General features: G+C 50.2%; 1 long non-coding RNA gene across 1 annotated transcript; it reads right to left on the minus strand.

Annotated features, from left to right (window-relative positions):
• Nucleotides 1-576: 576 nt before the first annotated feature.
• On the minus strand, nt 577-6,431 carry 2410004I01Rik (RIKEN cDNA 2410004I01 gene). Its single transcript, NR_037963.1, has 3 exons — nt 6,298-6,431; nt 4,086-4,305; nt 577-1,176 (listed from the first exon to the last, which is right to left on the minus strand). It is a non-coding gene; the product is annotated as an RIKEN cDNA 2410004I01 gene (long non-coding RNA).
• Between the last annotated feature and the right edge of the window lie 10,859 nt (nt 6,432-17,290).

The raw sequence follows: 17,290 nt of genomic DNA on the forward strand, positions 1-17,290 counted from the left end.
TGGAAGGAAGAAACAAAAAGCAAGGCAAAGAAATGGAGACTGCCAAGGGCTGAAACGGGGTGCGGGAACCAGGGACCGAGCCCCCCCCCTCCCCACATGAGAATCTGTCACATTGCTGCTCCAGTGGCCTGAAAGACCAGCACAGCCCCAGCTGGAGCCTCTCCCCTCTGGATCTTGTCAATGTGGCTTTGCTTTGCTGCTTGGGCAGCCGGGAGTGGTGACAAGCAGGGAGAGAGCGCCCAAGGCATCTGGCTGTGCCACTCCAGCCTGACTGCCAGCTCACCCATCAGTGCCCATCTCATCATCGAGAGGGACCCAGATGAGACCGGGGATCAGCACTGTCCTTACCTTGAAGGGACGTGTCAGGAAGAAAGCAAGAGGGTCCTACTCCCCAAAAGATGGACAGGGTTAATCAGACCTTGCCCAGGGATCTGAACTCCCAAGTGGGGCTTGGGGAGTTTGGAACATCTATGTGTTCCCAAGACTCCAGGACCCATGAGACAGGCAGAGAAAAGGGAGTGGGACTGTAATGGGGTGGGGGGTGGAAAGGAAGCCACTGCGAGGAGGAGCCTGACATGGTTTTGGCATAAACTTTTTATTTCATTTGCTTTATACCGCGCAAGAATGATGTTCCCAGACCCCATGCCCCTGGGTGCTGTGTTCAATAACCATCTTCTCGCCTCGGGTCTGTCTGAGGGTATTAGTTCTGGGGCATCAATCAGTCAGTTTGTGCTCTGCAATCTGAGGAGAACCATTTCTATAAAATCAGAAAGAAGAAGGGGGGAAAAAGTGGGGGAGAAGACGACACAGGGAAAATGGCGGACACTGCTGTTTTCCTGCTCTCTGGTGGTCAGTGAGACTCTTCCCAGGTCCTGACGCCCTGATTGATTCATGTTTTCGCAGGCTCATTCATGGATTCACACAGTCATCATTACTCATCATAGTACCAGGCCCTGTGCTGTGTCTAGGCAGCCCATGACAAAGCCCAGCAAGGTTCCTGCTTGCTTGGTGTTAAAAATTAAAGATGAGCAAACCGCACAGCAGAGCGACTCCCCTGGGGTCTAGGGGCAATGTCATAAGGCATAGCTTGGAGACCTGGACATCTTGCTCTTCTAGCTGAAGGCTTGAAAATGATCCAAAAGCCAGATGGAGTGTTGACTGTCTGTAATATAGACACTGGAAAGGAAGAGACAGAAAGATAAAGAGTTCAAGGCCAGTCTGAGCTATATAACAAGATCCTGGGTTTTGTTTTGGTTTGGTTTTTGTTGTTGATGTTCCTTGTTTGCTTTTGCTTTTGTTTGTCTGTTTTTAAATTTTATTTATTTATTATTCATATGAGTACTCTGTAGCTGTCTCCAGATACACCAGAAGAGGGCATCAGACCCCATTACAGATGGTTGTGAGCCACCATGTGGTTGTTGGGAATTGAACTCAGGACTTCTCTGGAAGAGCAGTCAGTGCTCTTAACCGCTGAGCCATCTCCATCTCTCCAGTTTCTCTTTTGTCTGTCTTTTTCAAGGATTGAGACAGTAAGATGACTCAGTGGATAAAGGTGCCTGCCGCCAACTCTGGTGACCTGAGTTTGGTCTTGGGATCCTTGTGGTAGGAGGAGAAGAAGACCAACCCCCAACTCCCACAAGTTGTCCTCTGACTTCCACATGTGCTGTCACACGCCTGCAAGTGTGTGTGGACTCACGAAATGAATGTAAAGAAACTTTTAACGTTAAGAAGAGCAGAAGAGCCAGGCGTGGTGGCGCACGCCTTTAATCCCAGCACTCGGGAGGCAGAGGCAGGTGGATTTCTGAGTCTGAGGCCAGCCTGGTCTACAAAGTGAGTTCCAGGACAGCCAAGGCTACACAGAAAAACCCTGTCTCGAAAAAACCAAAACCAAACCAAACCAAACAAAACAAAAAATAAATAAAGAAAGAAAGAAAGAAGAAGAAGAAGAGCAGAAGAGAGCTGTGTACACTGATACAGTCATAAATGTCTGGACTCCCAGCATTTGGGAGGTGGAAGCGGTAGAATTTGGTGTTCAGGGTCATCCTTAGCTATATATCATGCATGCTTAAATGTGTCTGGGCTTTATAAGACCTTCAGGGGGACTCAAAACACACATGCAAAATAAATAAATAAGCCACAAAATAAAGTGGTCCAGAAGCCTTTATCATCTCAGAATCAACACCTCTCTACCATACCTCTGCAGTTGGATCCCCTGAGCAAGACACCTAGGAAAGGGAGCAAGAGTGTGCTGCGAGGGCCAAAGAGTTAGCTCAGGAATTGAGAGCACTGGCTGCTCTTCTAGAGGACGCAGGTTTGATTCCCAGCACCCACACGGCAGCTCACAACCTTCTGTAACTCCAATTCCAGGGGATCCAACGCCCGCTCCTGGCTTCTTCGGGCAGCAGCTGTGCAAGTGGTACAGAGACATATATGCAAACAGGCAAAACACCCACACACACAAAGTAAGATAATAATAATAATAATAATAATAATAATAATAATAATAATAAAAAGGGTATGGTATGAATCTCCTCTTGAATCCTTAGTGGTCAGATGACTGTAGGCAAACCTCCCTGTCTCTGAGTTGCTGCTTCTTTCTCTTTGGAATTTAGAAACTAGTATCCATTACATGTGGTCATAGTATAAAGCACCAGAGTTTGTGCCTGGCACACAGTAGGGCCTCACCTAATACTTGCATCTTTGCCAGTTGTGTTTTATCTGCTGCAAATTCAATAGCTGGCAATTATGTGCCAAAACTTGGGAAGCCAGGGCTGCAGAAAGATCCAGAATTCCATTGCACCAGGGACCCGAGTTTCATGCTGTTCTGAGTCTGACTGTTTTAAGTGGGGTGGTGGTGGTGGTGGTGGTGGTGGTGGTGGTGGTGGTGGTGAGGGGCTCTTGTTGTTTGGGAGGGTATCAGGAGGTCTGACTTTGCTCCTTCAACCCCTCAGACACTGCATGCATCCCTGTTAGATTGTATGTGTGACCTTTGTGGGGAGGTGGTGATGGTGGTGCCGGTGGCGCTGGTGGTGACCATGATGATATTGGTGAGGGTAGTCTTGGAAGTATTGCTGCTGCTGCTGGAGGAGATGGTGGAGGAGGTGACAGTAGCGAAAATTCATTTCAGAACGCTATATTCTGATAGATTTGATAGCTAGAAGAAAGCTCAGTTTCAGCTAAGCCCCGAGGGCCTACTGTGTGCCGGGCCCTGTGGTGTTTGCTTCATTTTCACAGTGTTGCCCTGGGAGTACTGTCTCCTTCTGCAGATAAGAGCTAAGTGCTGCAATCCCAACAATCAGAGGGGGAGGATCACCAGTTCTGGGCAAGCCTGGGCTACATGGTGAGACTCTGAATAAATAGAACGTTGAGCCTGGAGTCAGGTGACCTGATAGAGGCATGGGAAGGTATGGACATCCTTTGACTTCTAACCCATGTTCTTGATTTTTGTTTTTTGTTTTGTTTGTTTGTTTTAATTGGCCATGCTGGGTCTTGCAGATGCTTAGCAGGCACTCTGCTACTAAGCCACATCCCTCACTCCCTCTTCCCTTCTGGTGACATCAGCAAACCACCTACCTGCCTGCCAACAGGACAGGAAATGGCAGGGTGCTTTCATTTTTGCCTGCACTTCTCCCTCTCAGCAGCCTTCCTGGCTGCAGAAGTTGGGGTCCGACCAAGAAGCATGGACCCTCGCGGTCCTGCCAGCTCAGACCTCCTCAGCTTCTGGGCAGGCTCTGCATCTGTTGTTCTCCTGACCCTGTACACTGTCAAACCCAATCTCCCCTCTAGCCCCAGAGTGAGACTGACAGACAGTCTAGTTTCTGCCTGACCCATTAAATTGATAGCTCCCTTCCCAGATCTGACTGCAGGCTTCCCTTGGCCTAAACTCCAGGGTATAGTGGCTTTGAGAGACACAGAGGTAGAAAGACAAGGGCTGGCACCCTGCTTCCCTTGTCTCTAAGGATCTAGTGATCTAGTGATCTTGTTTTCCTGGTTCTTTTCTTATCTTGGATTTTAGTGCTCTATTAACAAACAAACAAACAAACAAACAAACAAACAAACAAACAAACAGCTCGACCTCAACCCACCTGCAAGAGAATTGTGCTGCATATAGTTCCTACCACCACCAGGAAGCCTTCAGGATTTAATTCCATCATCCCAGCCATCTGGTCTACCTCCATCATTCCATTCCATGTCAGGGATAAGTGAAGATGAGCCACTGTGATGTTAGTGGTGATGGTGATGCTGGTAACTGTGATACTGACAGTGATGAAAGATGTGAAGGTGATGTAGTAGCTCTCAAGTGGTCTGCATAGAGTAAGGAGAGAAATTAGAGATTGGCTGGTCATTATTGTCATTCACATCTTCAACCTGAGCTGTCATGGTACTCTCTCCATAGCCAAGAATGATCTGGAATTTACAATTCTCCTCCTTGTGCATCCTGAGTGCTCGGTTACAGGAATGGCCCATCACCCTTGCCTTTAGATGTTTCTGGGATTACCCTGGACTTGGTGTGGGCTAGACAAGCACCACCCCAGCTGAGCACATGCCTCGCCCCCACCCAGTTCTTAATAGTAGCTGAGATTCTTTTTTTCTTTTTTGGTTTTTCGAGACAGGGTTTCTCTGTGTAGCCCTGGCTGTCCTGGTTCACTTTGTAGACCAGGCTGGCCTCGAACTCAGAAATCCACCTGCCTCTGCCTCCCAAGTGCTGGGATTACAGGCATGTGCCACCACTGCCCGGCAAGATTTTTTTTTGAGTGTTATGCAATAAGCAAGTAACATGCCCAATACCTTATATATAGTAATTCATTTAATCTTCTCAACAACCCTATGAAGGAGATATTAGTATTTTACAGATATGTTACTGAGACATGGAGAGGTTAAGTATCTTATTCAAGGTCATGCACCTAGGGCTGGAGAGATGGCTCAGTGGTTAAGAGCACTGACTGCTCTTCTAAAGGTCCTGAGTTCAATTCCCAGCAACCACATGGTGGCTCACAACCATCTTAACAAGATCTGACTCCCTCTTCTGGGGTGTCTGAAGATAGCTACAGTGTACTTACATATAGTAAATGTGAATAAACCTTAAAAAAATTGGTTATACAACTAGCCCCAGCCCACATGCCCACTTCTGTTTTCCCTGTAGAGAATCCGTAGTAGGAGAGCAGACAGGTAAGTCGCAGAGCTGCCTGGAGACTGGAGAGGCCTCTACTGTCTTGGGATTTCCAGGCCAGAGCAATGTTATTTTTTCTCCCTAGGCACCAAGCCTCTAACTCTCAGCACTGAGAGGGAGGTGGAATAGTGGATCTGGGGAGGAAGTCTGGGTTCCACAGTAGAAGCAAGGCTGGCCTTTGGGAGCCAGCTCACCTCCGAGCTCCAGCCTGGGGCTCCCGCCCTCGGGAGCTCCATCTTGCTGCCTCCCTCCCTCCCAGGATCTCATTATATCCCTAAGAGAAACTGACAGCCCCAATATCTTACTTTGCAAATATAGTTTATTCCTTCAATAAAGCCGCCTGCGCAGGGGAATGTTTAAGCCCGGGTCTCCCCGGAGAGCCTCATTTGAATTTCTAAAGTCTTTAGTCGGTTCCTCCAATGGGGCAGCTGGGTAATGAAAACGCAGCAGCCGCTTAGAGGGGGATTCATTTCCTGTCTGGGTCTCTGCTGCTGAAGGAGTTAGACTGACCGGAGGGAGAACTGTTGTCTACTTGGAGGTCTTGGCCCGGGCCTGAGCACCCAGCCCACCGGGTGGAGGCCCTGGATCACGCCCACGCGGATGGGTCTCTGTATTCTGCTGGGGCTAAGGGGAGGTGTGGTGCAATCTCCAAGTCTCCTAGCCCAGGTCTTTCCTGGAAGGCTCAGCTCAGGGACTCTCAGCCCTTCAGCCCCTCCATTGGATCTCCCTGTTGGAGGGTCCCTCGATGGAGACTTCCCAGTGACGCCTCCACAGGGTCCCTATCCAGGGACCCTTTTCTCAGACCAGGATGCTGCCCCAGAGGCCAAGCCCACCAAATCCCTGGAGATGAGGAGTCCTCTCTGGCAGGGTCCCCTCACTCTAGAGCAGCCCCTATCCCAGGCCCCCTAGGAGTCTCTAATTAAAGGGCCGGCACGCCCCTCTGGGACTCATTAGGCCCGCTGTGCAGAGAACATTTAATCATTGCTCAGAGCATCGATTGGAAAATCAATTTCTTTGTCTCTTCGCACGAGGCGCGCTGGAGAAGTGGGGGGAGTGCTGACCTCCTTCTGCTGCCGTGTAAAGCGCTGCACATTTAATCAGGGAACAGAAATCAATTAGCCACTTACGAGGTTGGCTTTAGTTACCGAGTCGGCAAGGCCCGCGCCACAGCTCAGCCGCTGACAGTAGCGAATCTCCTCCTCTCGGCCCTGCTGCATGGCTCTGTCTCCCTCCCTGTATCTCTCTGGCTTCCTTCTTTCCCAGAGTGCTCTGGGTTCTCACCATCTTGGCAGATCCTCACAGAACTCCAAACAAGTCCCGAGAAGCCTTCCTAATGCCCAGTCTCCTCGGCCACCTTCTTGTTCTCAGCTCTAGACGTTTCAAGAAGTCACATCTTAGTTTTGATACCCGGATTCCATGATGTCAGGGAAGTACTTGTCAGACAGCGTGTCATATACCTCCGGCCCACTTTACCCAGACCATGAAAATAACGGCCTGCCTTTCTAGAGCGCTCTGGAAATCCAGTGAGATCATCTTTGGGAAGTACTTCTAAGTACTTGGAGCTCCATCCAAGAACTTTGAACTCACAACAGGGGGTCAGTATTTGCCCCACAACCTTCCAACCATAGCTCTTATTCCTTCAAAGACACGGATAGGTGGGTGAGGCCCCCCTTTCATCCTCTCCATTTCTCTACTCTCTTCTGGGGGTCACCTAGGAACCGATTCTGCTTCTGGCTGCTCCCTCACCTGCGAGTCTGCCCCCAACCCCCAGTTCCAGAGGTACAAGCATTCCAGAGATACCTCACGTACTCGAGTTACACACACCCAATTACACAGTTGTACACAGACTGCACGCCCCATTACACATAGTTTCACAGAGTTGTTCCTACATTAAAATCCCAGGCATCCAATGCCTACATGAAGTTATCCTTATCCCCCCACTCCTCCCCCTCCACTCCCCCCCCCCCACTAGCCTGGTGTCACATACCCAGGCTCACCTTGGTCTCACCACCACACAGTGTGGCTCACTGGTGGCGCAAGCACCCTCCCACACGCCGCGCATCTCCACGCGGGCTGGCGCACTCCCGTTCCATAATAATATTAGACATGCCATTTCTTTTGCGTGACAGTTCCAGTGGAAGCGCTCTGAGCTGTCACTCGGATGAAAAATAATGCATAGTCCTCCTCTTCCTTCCTTCCCTTTCCTTTCTTTCTTCCCTGTTTAATGAGCTCCTAAAAATATTCCTTACTGTCTCGCCGAGGATGTGGGCTAAGTGTGAGTCAGGTCTCTCTTCCCTCTCCCTGTCCCCTACTGCCATCCCCCCCTCCCCCAGCACCCCGAGTGATATGGAGGATGAAGGGTCACAGTGAGCAGCCAGCCCGTGCTTGGCTGAGCCCAGGTCAGGTGTTAGGGCTACCACCCAGGCCTTCTAAAGATCTCACACTTGATACCTGCCCTCCCGTGACTGTGACTGGCCCACCTGAACAAAAGATCAGAGGCAGGAGACATAGATGGGGGTGGATGGGGGCAAGCAGAAAGCCGATAGCCCCTCCCCTCCCCCCACACCAATTAGCTTTTGACCTGTTTGTCCAGACTAGCCCCATCCTCCATCCCTCTACCTCAGAAGGGAAACGCTTCCATAGAGGCACCATCCCTTCTCCACATCCTAATATTCCTGTCCCCTCCTCTCAGAACTCAGGGGACAGAGAAGAGGGGCAGTCAGGGCCTCTCTGAACACCCAGCATTTTCCAGCACTTTCCCTTGGCCTTACTGGAGAAGTCTCAACAGCCACGTTTTCCTTGATTCCATCCTTTAAAGCCCAGATCGACATCAGCTCTTCACTGAAAGCCCTCCCGAGTCACACAGATTTTTGATCCCCTATACAAGTCGGTATAGGTCGATGATGGGTTTGCTGAGGAACCATAGTTGTGTGTGATGGCCAAAGGACACCTTTTCTCTCTGAGGATCTTGCTACCCTGTTTGGTTCCTCTGTCATTCTCACCAGACACCAGGTCAAAGTTCTTGAAGCTGCAGGCTGGGACCCTGCCTTGGCTGCCCAGCTCTGGCTGAATGAGAGCTTGTGTCTCTTCGAATGACAGGACAGTGGATAGGTACATGGAGGGAGGGAGGGAGGGATGGGAGGTGATAGGGGAGGAGCTTAGAAGCCTGACTGTTCCCACAGGTACTTACCCAAAAATCACTATGACTTAGAGAATGTGAGGTCCTCTCTGGACCTCAGTTTCTCCATTTATAAAATGGGAGAGTGCTGGGCAGTGCTGTCCCAAGCCTTTAATCCCAGAACTAGGGAGGCAGAAGCAATTGGATCTCTGTGAGTTCAAGGCCAGCCTGGTCTACAGAGTGAGTTCTAGGACAGTCAAGGCTACACAGAGAAACCCTGTCTCAAGAAACCATAAAAAATAAAGAAAAATAGAATGGGAGAGCAGGGCCAGGTGGTGTCTCTGATAATCCTTACTCAGTAATTCAGCGTAGTGGTCAGAGTAGAAGTGTCTGTCTTTCTGGCATGCTATCCTACTATGTGCAAGAAGCCTATGTGCTAGGTACTATGTGCTGGGATATATGGTTATTCTGTGGGTCTTCTCCAACCTTCTGTTTGCTACCCACATCTTCTATACTAGCTTCCAGTCTCCTTATTCCACCTCTTTCTGTCCCTCTGTCCCCTTACTGTTTTCTCTGGGCTGCATCCTGCCCGTTAGTCCCCTGGAGCCTGTTTCTTCCACCTGCTTTGCTTGCCTCCCCCACCCCCAGCCCACCTGTACTGGAGCCCCCTCCCTGTGCACCTCCCAGCTCTTCCCAGCAGCTCCAGTCCCGAAAGGTTAAGCTAATAGCAGCTCCTTTCTCATCAGCTGCTCTTGTTTGCTCTACATAATTGCTGTAGAGGGGGGTTGGGTCAGGGGAGCCCTCTGAGTGGTGGTAAAGTGTATAGAGAGGGGCTTGTGTAGACTCAGCGGGCAGGGGGACATGGGAAGGGGACACTTGCAGAAAAGGGATGGAAGGCCATGTGGGAGCTGGGCATATTGAATTAGCCAGCTGTGGCATAGTAGTCACCTGAAGAGGGAGGAGTAGAGTCCAAAGGAGGAGTGTCTAAGACAGCACCACTCCTGGGAAAGAAAATTTCACCAGCAATGGCTGTCAGTAGGATTTTTAAGTACGGACTATGAGCCAAATGCTTGCCTTGCTTTATACCATTAGATGTTTGCACTGGTCTCGGGAGGGGAATTCAGTCTTTGTACCCACGACTCTTTCTTGTGCCTATTTTACAGAAGACAAAGGCTCTAGGAGGTAGAATTATTACTGAAGTCACTCATTGCTAAATGGCAGAGCCTTGGGGGATTATTACTGTGTGCCATCTCACCCATCTCAGACAATGGTGGCGATACTACCTCCTCCTCCTCCTCTTCCTCCTCTTCTTTCTTCTTTTTTACAACAAAGTCTTACTATGTAGCCCCAACAGGACAGAGATTCACCATGTAGACCAGGTTGGCCTTGAACTCACAGAGATCTACCTGCTTCTGCCTTCTTAGTGCTTGGATTAAAGTTATGCTCTACCACGCCCGCCCACCCTCTTTTAAAGACGTCTTCTCATGACCCACAGGCTGATCTCAAACTGGCCAGACAAGGATGGCCTTGGGCTCCAACTCCTCCTGCTTCTACCTCCCGAGTCCTGGGATTACAGCGAGCACCACCAGGCTCAGCTGGACATTGCTGTTAGCTGGAGAGTGGGACTCGCAGGAACCAGGGAGGCAATGAAACTGAACCCGTGCCCAGGATGACAGAAGGAAATGGGCTTGTCCAGAATCACATAGGAAATTGTCATGAGTATGCTTAGAAGTGACACCAAAGCAATTACTCATCTTCTGGGTCTTGGTCACCTTAGGGACGCCTATGGTTGGGGCTGTCAGAGTAAGGGGTGGTGGAACAGACAAGGCACACCTCTCAGAAAGTGAGTGTGGGGCTAGAGGGGTCTGACGTTCCTGGTTGAAGAACAACACATCTGGAGAGGCGCACTCTCTCTGCCAGGAGCTGCAGCCATAGCTTCCTTCTGGATTGAGTGCTTTTACCAATTCATCAGGGACAGAGCAGGGGACAGAGTAGGGAACAGAGCCATACATGCAGGTGTAACAATGGGAGATGAATTAGGCCAGCACTGGAAAGTTAGAGGTAAGAAGACAGCATGTGTCTTCTCAGTTCATCTCAGTGATGCCTTTGAGCCCTGACCTCCACATTCCGTCTGGTCTCTCATCTCAGGCCTGGTCTCCCTGGCCATCTCCCATCAGGACACCTTGTCTCTCACCTCCTTCCCAAGCAAAGGTCACACTCTAAGGGCAGGCACTGGTTCCTGGAAGCAAAGTCTATGCCTCCTTCTCACAGTGGGGGCTCCTAGAAAAGGAATAGACCTCTCCATCAGACTGGACATTTATCTAAGGCACAAATGATGCCTCCCCTGTCCGGCCAGCCTATGCTGCTGTGCTTCGGTGATCATGGCGACTTTGACAGTGACTCCATCCTGAACTCTCATCCCGATCCCAGCTCCGCCCCACCTCACAGCATTGAACTGGACTGTCTCACCCAGTCTCATCCTGTCTCCCTTCCCTCCGCTTGCCTGTATCCTTATCACACTCCATCCCAGCAGCTATTCCTTTGCCCTTTGTGGTAAGCATCCCTACACCCCTAAGAGGACCTGGCCCATCCATACTGTGAATAAGATTGCTATAACAATATACGGTGGGAGGGGTGACTCAGAAGTCACCTTTCTCAAGAGGGGACTGCTCAGCTTTATTGGGACAATTCCAACTCAGGCCACTTGCTGTCAATTGAACAGGGGAATGGTCTCTTTTTGGAGGATGACCAACTCTGCAGAAACTGTCCCCATGGGAAGCTAAGCTATCCTGGGATATTCATGCATGCCTGTCACTTGCCCAGGGCTGGGGTGCTGTATTCAAGAACGATGGCTCATTGCTTACCGCAGCCCCCCACCCACCCAAGTCCTCATAACGGTAGCTCATGGCAGACTCAGGTACATGTCTCCACCTCCCACGCACCCTACAGGATGTGGAAGGCCAAGTGTGCAGACATCTCATTGGTATTCTAAGTGGCCACACCATGCCATGCCTTTCTCTGGGAGACCTTCATCCTCTCCGTCAGCTCCACCTTTCAAAAGTTGTCCAAGGAACATCAATAGTGGGGATCAATTCATCAATAAGCATCCTGGCCTGTCACTGCCCCCATCCTTGCCGAGTTTCACTGTATCACTAAACACTCCATTGCCCATGCTCCACACTTCTATATCTGTCATTGTTGTTGATTTTGTTTGTTTGTTTGTTTGTTTTTGAGGCAGGGTCTTAGTATCCCAGCCTGCCTTCAAACTTCCTGTGTAGCATAGGATGACTTCCAGCTTCTGATCTTCCTGCCTGTTCCTCCCGAGTGCTGGGATTGCAGGTGTGTGCCACTGTGCCAACCACTCCTGGCTTTGTACAGCACTGGGGACTAAACCCGGAGCTTTATGCATGCTAATCAACTACCAGCGGAGCTACACCCCAAGCCCTTCACTCATCACTCGTAGGACCTGGCCTTGCCTTCCCACTTGCCAGATGCCAGGAGGCTGAGCCCCTTCCACTCATTGGACCATTGCCTGAGCAAAACACGTTGCCCAGCTTGGGGCTGATTATGGAGTAGAGTTGGCAACCTGGGGCATCGTAGCCTGAGCCTTATTAGACACCACACAATGTTGAAAGGGGATGCAGTGCCTTAGGGTGTAGGGGACCAAGCACCTTCTTTCCAACATCTAGATCTTGACATTCAGAGTCTGCCTCTTACCACTGACTATGCAAAACTAATCACCTGTCAAGGCCTGCTCACCCCTTGACATCCTTGACCTCCAACAATAATGACCCATGCTCAACCAACCAGCCAATGTCTACCCAACCTCACTGCTCATCAACTAGGTAGCCCGACACCAGTGTGTGAATACAATAGCTCAGTAGTGGTCTCTCAACACCAAATGTCCACCATGACCAGCCACCCCAACCATCAGTAACAGCCTTCATTAACCGCTCCCCCAAATGACACCTCAAATTAACCATGGCTAATAATTTTTCTCCAGTCATAGATCTAACAAGGTTCCTGAGCATCTTCTGTTGCTGTCTGCTGGTAACTGCGGGGTTTGTCTGGCTCCGACTGGAACTAACCTGAACTTCCTCTAACTTTGTGGACTTGACCAGTTGGCCAGGAGTGGATCTGTTGGTCTCTGACCCAGTCCTTCTCCATCTAAACTGGTCCTGACTTCCATACCAGCCAGCTATGAGCAGGGGACAGAGTTGACATGAGAAGACCTCCCTCATTTCATTTTCCTGAGATAAGCTCTGAGGAATCCAGCTGTTGCCCACTGGACAACTCCAGCATTCCCTTACCCCAGGCAGGCTGCTAATTGCTAAAAGTGATAGTTCATAGAGCGTTGTTTCTGGGGTGAGCTGATCTCCTAGGGAAAGCCCAGGTTACCACACTCAGTGGCCCACTTACAACTGAAAGAAGGTAGGTTCAGGGAAGGAAGCAGAGGATGGAGGAGACTCATAAGAGCGTGGAAGACCAGCGGCCAAGACAAAGGGAAGAGGGAAGGATGAGGTGAGGGCAAAAGAGGGGTTGAGAGTTGGGAAGGGATGCAGTTCTCAGTGAGGCAGCCCTGTGAGCTGTCCCCGTCTCTCCCAACCCCTCCTGAAACTCTTGCTTAATGGAAAGCCCCATGGAGACTTGAGGGGAGCGATAGCTCATGATCGCCCTTCATCAAGAACTCGGAACCAGTGCCATTAATTAAACGAGGGAGCAGCTGCTCTGGGCCCAGGGACCAGGCAACAGGAATTCAGTCTGTCCCTGGAAGGGCTGCTCTGGCCCTGACTGTGAGCTTAGCAGACTGACTATTCTCTTCTCTGTGAGGCCTGCCCAGGAGGCTACATATGCCAGCTGTGATGTCCTGTCCACTGCCAACCATGGACCAAGCTCAGGAGAGTCCCATACGGTGAGAAGGCACTGGCCGCTAACATGCTGTAGCCAGCTCAGGTCATTGTTCCAAGCCTCTGTTTCCCTATCAAGGAGGCTCAGAGTCCCATGGTGGGCAATCTCTGGGCTCCTCCTTCCTCTCCCAGGTGCTATTTCCACAGGCCCCTGTAACTTGTCCAGAACTACAACAAGACTGGGCTGGATGGTTGTAACTTCTCCTGGGTTCTTTATTTTTCTCTTCAAGACAGGGTTTCTCTGTGTAGTCCTGGCTGTCCTGGAACTTGCCTTGTAGACCAGGCTGGCTTCAGACTCAAAAATCTCTTCCTCCTCCTCCTCTTCTTCCTCCTCCTCTTCCTCCTCCTCCTCCTCCTCCTCCTCCTCTCCCTCCTCCTCCTTCTCTTCCTCCTCTCCCTCTTCTTCCTCTTCCTCCTTCTCCTGGGTTCTAACTGCACCCTGGGACCTAGAGAGAGTCACCATCAACCCCCTGGGTAGGATTCTCACACACTATGTAGTGGGTGAGTTTAGGACCTGGAAAGCTAGCTGTCTAGAGTCCTTTCAATCCACTATTTCCAGGTAATGGAGCAGAAACTATCATGAGGGGGAAACGTCCTTCGTCATGAGAACTTCTGGATTGCAGGGTGAAGACAAGATTTCCCTGTGGATCCTTCCAGTTGCAGGTGTCCCCAAGGCTGCAGCCACACACAGTATTGTCGGCTGCAGGGTAAGGATGGGGGCGGAGATGGTTAGGATGTGGTTTCTGACAGCCAGATCCTTACTGTCCAGTGGAGGAGATGGGACTGTTGCCCAGGAAACCACAGGAGAACAGCATTCTCTGAGCCTCCACATGGAGACATTTACACACACGCTGCAAGCAGAAGGCACGAGTGTGATTGTTCCAGACCAGACCCCAGGAGTTAAAGGAAGAAAGTACCCAGGAGGTTGCAGGCAGCTGGGAAGGCTTTAGCAGGAAGCAGGGCTTTGGATTTTGTCCAGGTCTTCAGGATTGCAGAGTACAGGGCCGACTGTGCAAAGACACAGAGAAGGATAGAGCATGGGGGGGGGGTAACATACAACCAGCTCCAGGAACCTAGAGTACTCACAGGCTGTGAAGCTGGAAAAGCAGGTCACTGGGAGCCCTGTGCCCTGTCGAGGCACGATGGTTATTTTCTGATTCCCAAACCTCAGCATATGGCAATCATTTGTGTGTGTCTAAGAAACCAATGGCGCAAGATATTTAAAATGTGGGTCATCTTGGAGAAGCAGGCATTTGGGGATGGAGAATTTTTCTCCTGTATATCCACCCCTCTCTCTATTTTCTTGTTATACTACCTAGAACCTGCCCACCTTCCAGGAATCTCCTGAGTAGGTGTAGGAGACGGCCCCAGGAGGCATTAGCATCCTGGTGTCTACCTCCTGACTTTGCTTGCCAGCCCTAGGCTCAGCCTTCCTCCTCACTGTTCTCGTTCAAACCAAGTCTTGCTCCTGCTGGTCCCAGGGTTCTTCCCAACAGGACAGAAATCAATGAACAATTTGCTGCTATTTGTAGATTCTCATTTCCCTGCCATTCCCCAACCCCAGCCAGTTCTATCCAAGTTCAACCCCACCCACCTGCCTCAGGCAGAGGGACTGGCCCTATGCCCAGCTCTGGGGAGCCCATTATGAGTCCTGGTGGGATGGTTGGGGGCAGAATTTACCTTCTACCTAGGTGAACTCCTAAAAATTCAAGGTGGAAAGAAACACATGACAAAAACCCAGTAACCAGCAGGGCTGGTGGCACACATCTAATCCCAGCACTCAAGGAGCAGAGGCAGGCAGATCTATGTGAGTTTGAGGCTAGCCCGGTGTACAAGTGGAGTTCCAGGACAGCCAAGGATACACAGAGAAACCCTCTCTTTACAAACCAAACCAAACCAACCAACCAACCAACCAAACAAAAAACACACAGTAACCTAGGGGTTGAGGATGTACCTCAGTTATGAGAGCACTTGCCTAGCATCTACAAAATCCTGGGTTCTATCCCTAGCACCACAAAAACCAGGAAGATTATGGGCTGGTGCCTGTAATCTCAGCACTTAGGAGGAAGAGGAGGAGGAGAGGAGGAGGTAGAAGAAGAGGAGGAGGGGCTGGTGAGATGGCTCAATGGGTAAGAGCACTGACTGCTCTTCTAAAGGTTCTGAGTTCAAATCCCAGCAACCACATGGTGGCTCACAACCACCAGTAATGAGATCTGATGCCCTCTTCTGGTGTGTCTGAAGACAGCTTAAATAAATCTTTAAAAAAAAAAAAAAAAGAAGAGGAGGAGGAAGAGGAGAGGAGGAGGAGAATAAGGAAGAGGAAGAAGAGAAGGAGGAGGAAGAGGAGGAGGAAGAGGAGGAGGAGGAGGAGGAAGAGGAGAGGCTACAGTAGGGTTAGGAGTTCCAAGCCATCCAATGGTACATGCTGAGCTCATGGCTAGCTTGGGATAGAGGAGACCCTGTTGGGAAAAAGAAATGCATGAATGTGCTTTTATTTATTTATTTATTTATTTATTTATTTATTTATTTATTTTAATTTTTAGAATTCATTTATCTGTTTATGTAGGGGTGTGTGTGTGGAGATTGGAGGATAATTCATTGTGGGAGTCAGTTTTTGCCTTCCAGGATGTGTCATCAGGCTTTTACCTGCTGAGCCATATGGCAGCTTTGTGTGTAAATCTGTAGTTTTAAAAAACAATCCTAAACCGGGCGTGGTGGCACATGCCTTTGATCCCAGCAGTTTGGAGGCAGAGGTAGGCAGATTTCTGAGTTCAAGGCCAGCCTGGTCTACAAAGTGAGTTCCAGGACAGCCAGAGCTATACAGAGAAACCCTGTCTCGAAAAAACAAACAAACAAACAAACAAACAAAAAAACAAAAATGATCCTAGAAGGCCCAGAATTATGGCACATGCCTTTGTGAAGTCCCAGCACTTGGGAGCCAGAGGCATTTTCTGTAAGTTTCTGTAAGTCTGAGGCTAGCCTGGTCTACATAGAGAGTGCCAAGCCAGCTAGGGCTACATAGTAAGACCCCTTCTCAAAACAAAAACAAAACCAGAAACAGAAAGTCCCTCCTTGGGATTCAGTCAGAGCCCATGTGAGGACTGCTGTCAGTCTTTCTCCGGTCTGCGAGTCACATGATCTTGCAGCCCTTCCTCCTGCCTCCACATCCTCATCTGTGAAATGGGGACTGTAGTAGCTCCCGGTCTCACTGAGGCTTCTGTCTGGAGGATTAGCAGGCAATACAGGCATAGAGCTTAATTCAAAGCCCAGTGTATAGCAGGTGCTCAGTAAGCACCTTGATAACCACACCCATTGGGATAGCACACACTGCCAGGTCCTCCTCAATACCCTCAGTGCATTTGGTGGGTAAACCTAGTTTCTCCCCTTCTATTTTTCTGGAAGTTTCCCACCATGCCCCAGGGGGTAGGCGAGGACACTAGAGTGGCCTTAACTTTAGGGAATGGAAAGAAATTAAACTTTAGTCCTTTGGGGGTTCCTGACCTGCCAAACAGGATGCTGGTTGAAGAAGTTATGAAGTACCGCCCATGGAGGAGTGTCATGGAGGTACCCTAGTAAGGGACTCAGCAGCACCAGGGACATCAGTTCCTTGGGTTATGGGGAAAGCATTAGGGAGTCTGGGGCAGTGTAAGCAATCAGGCAGAGGGAGAGAGATGTTTTCTCCCTGGTAGGTGCAGGTGATCAAGTCTAAAGATTCCCTGGGTCTACTCCCACCTGTTCAGACCCACTCCCACCCACTCCCACACCAGCAAATTGGTACACAAGCCAGACACAGTGGCGCACCATTGTAATCCCAGCCCTCAGGAGGCTGAGGACTAGAAGTTCAAAGCCACCACGAGTGAAACCCTGTCCCAAAGTGGGAGGGGGCTTAGGATGTAGCTCAGTGGTAGAATGGTAGAACCATCGCATAGAAGCCAGGAGTCCCTGGCTGCAGTCCCTGGCACCACACGACAGAGTGACAATCTTTGCTTGATATAGTAGCACAAGCCAGTAATCCTAGCACGTGGGAGATGGGGGCAGAAGGATCAGGACTTCAGGGTCATCCTCGGGTATGTAGCTAGTCTGAGGCCAGTCTGG

This window comes from Mus musculus, chromosome 11 (assembly GCF_000001635.26).
Source record: "Mus musculus strain C57BL/6J chromosome 11, GRCm38.p6 C57BL/6J".
Lineage (NCBI taxonomy): Eukaryota > Metazoa > Chordata > Mammalia > Rodentia > Muridae > Mus > Mus musculus.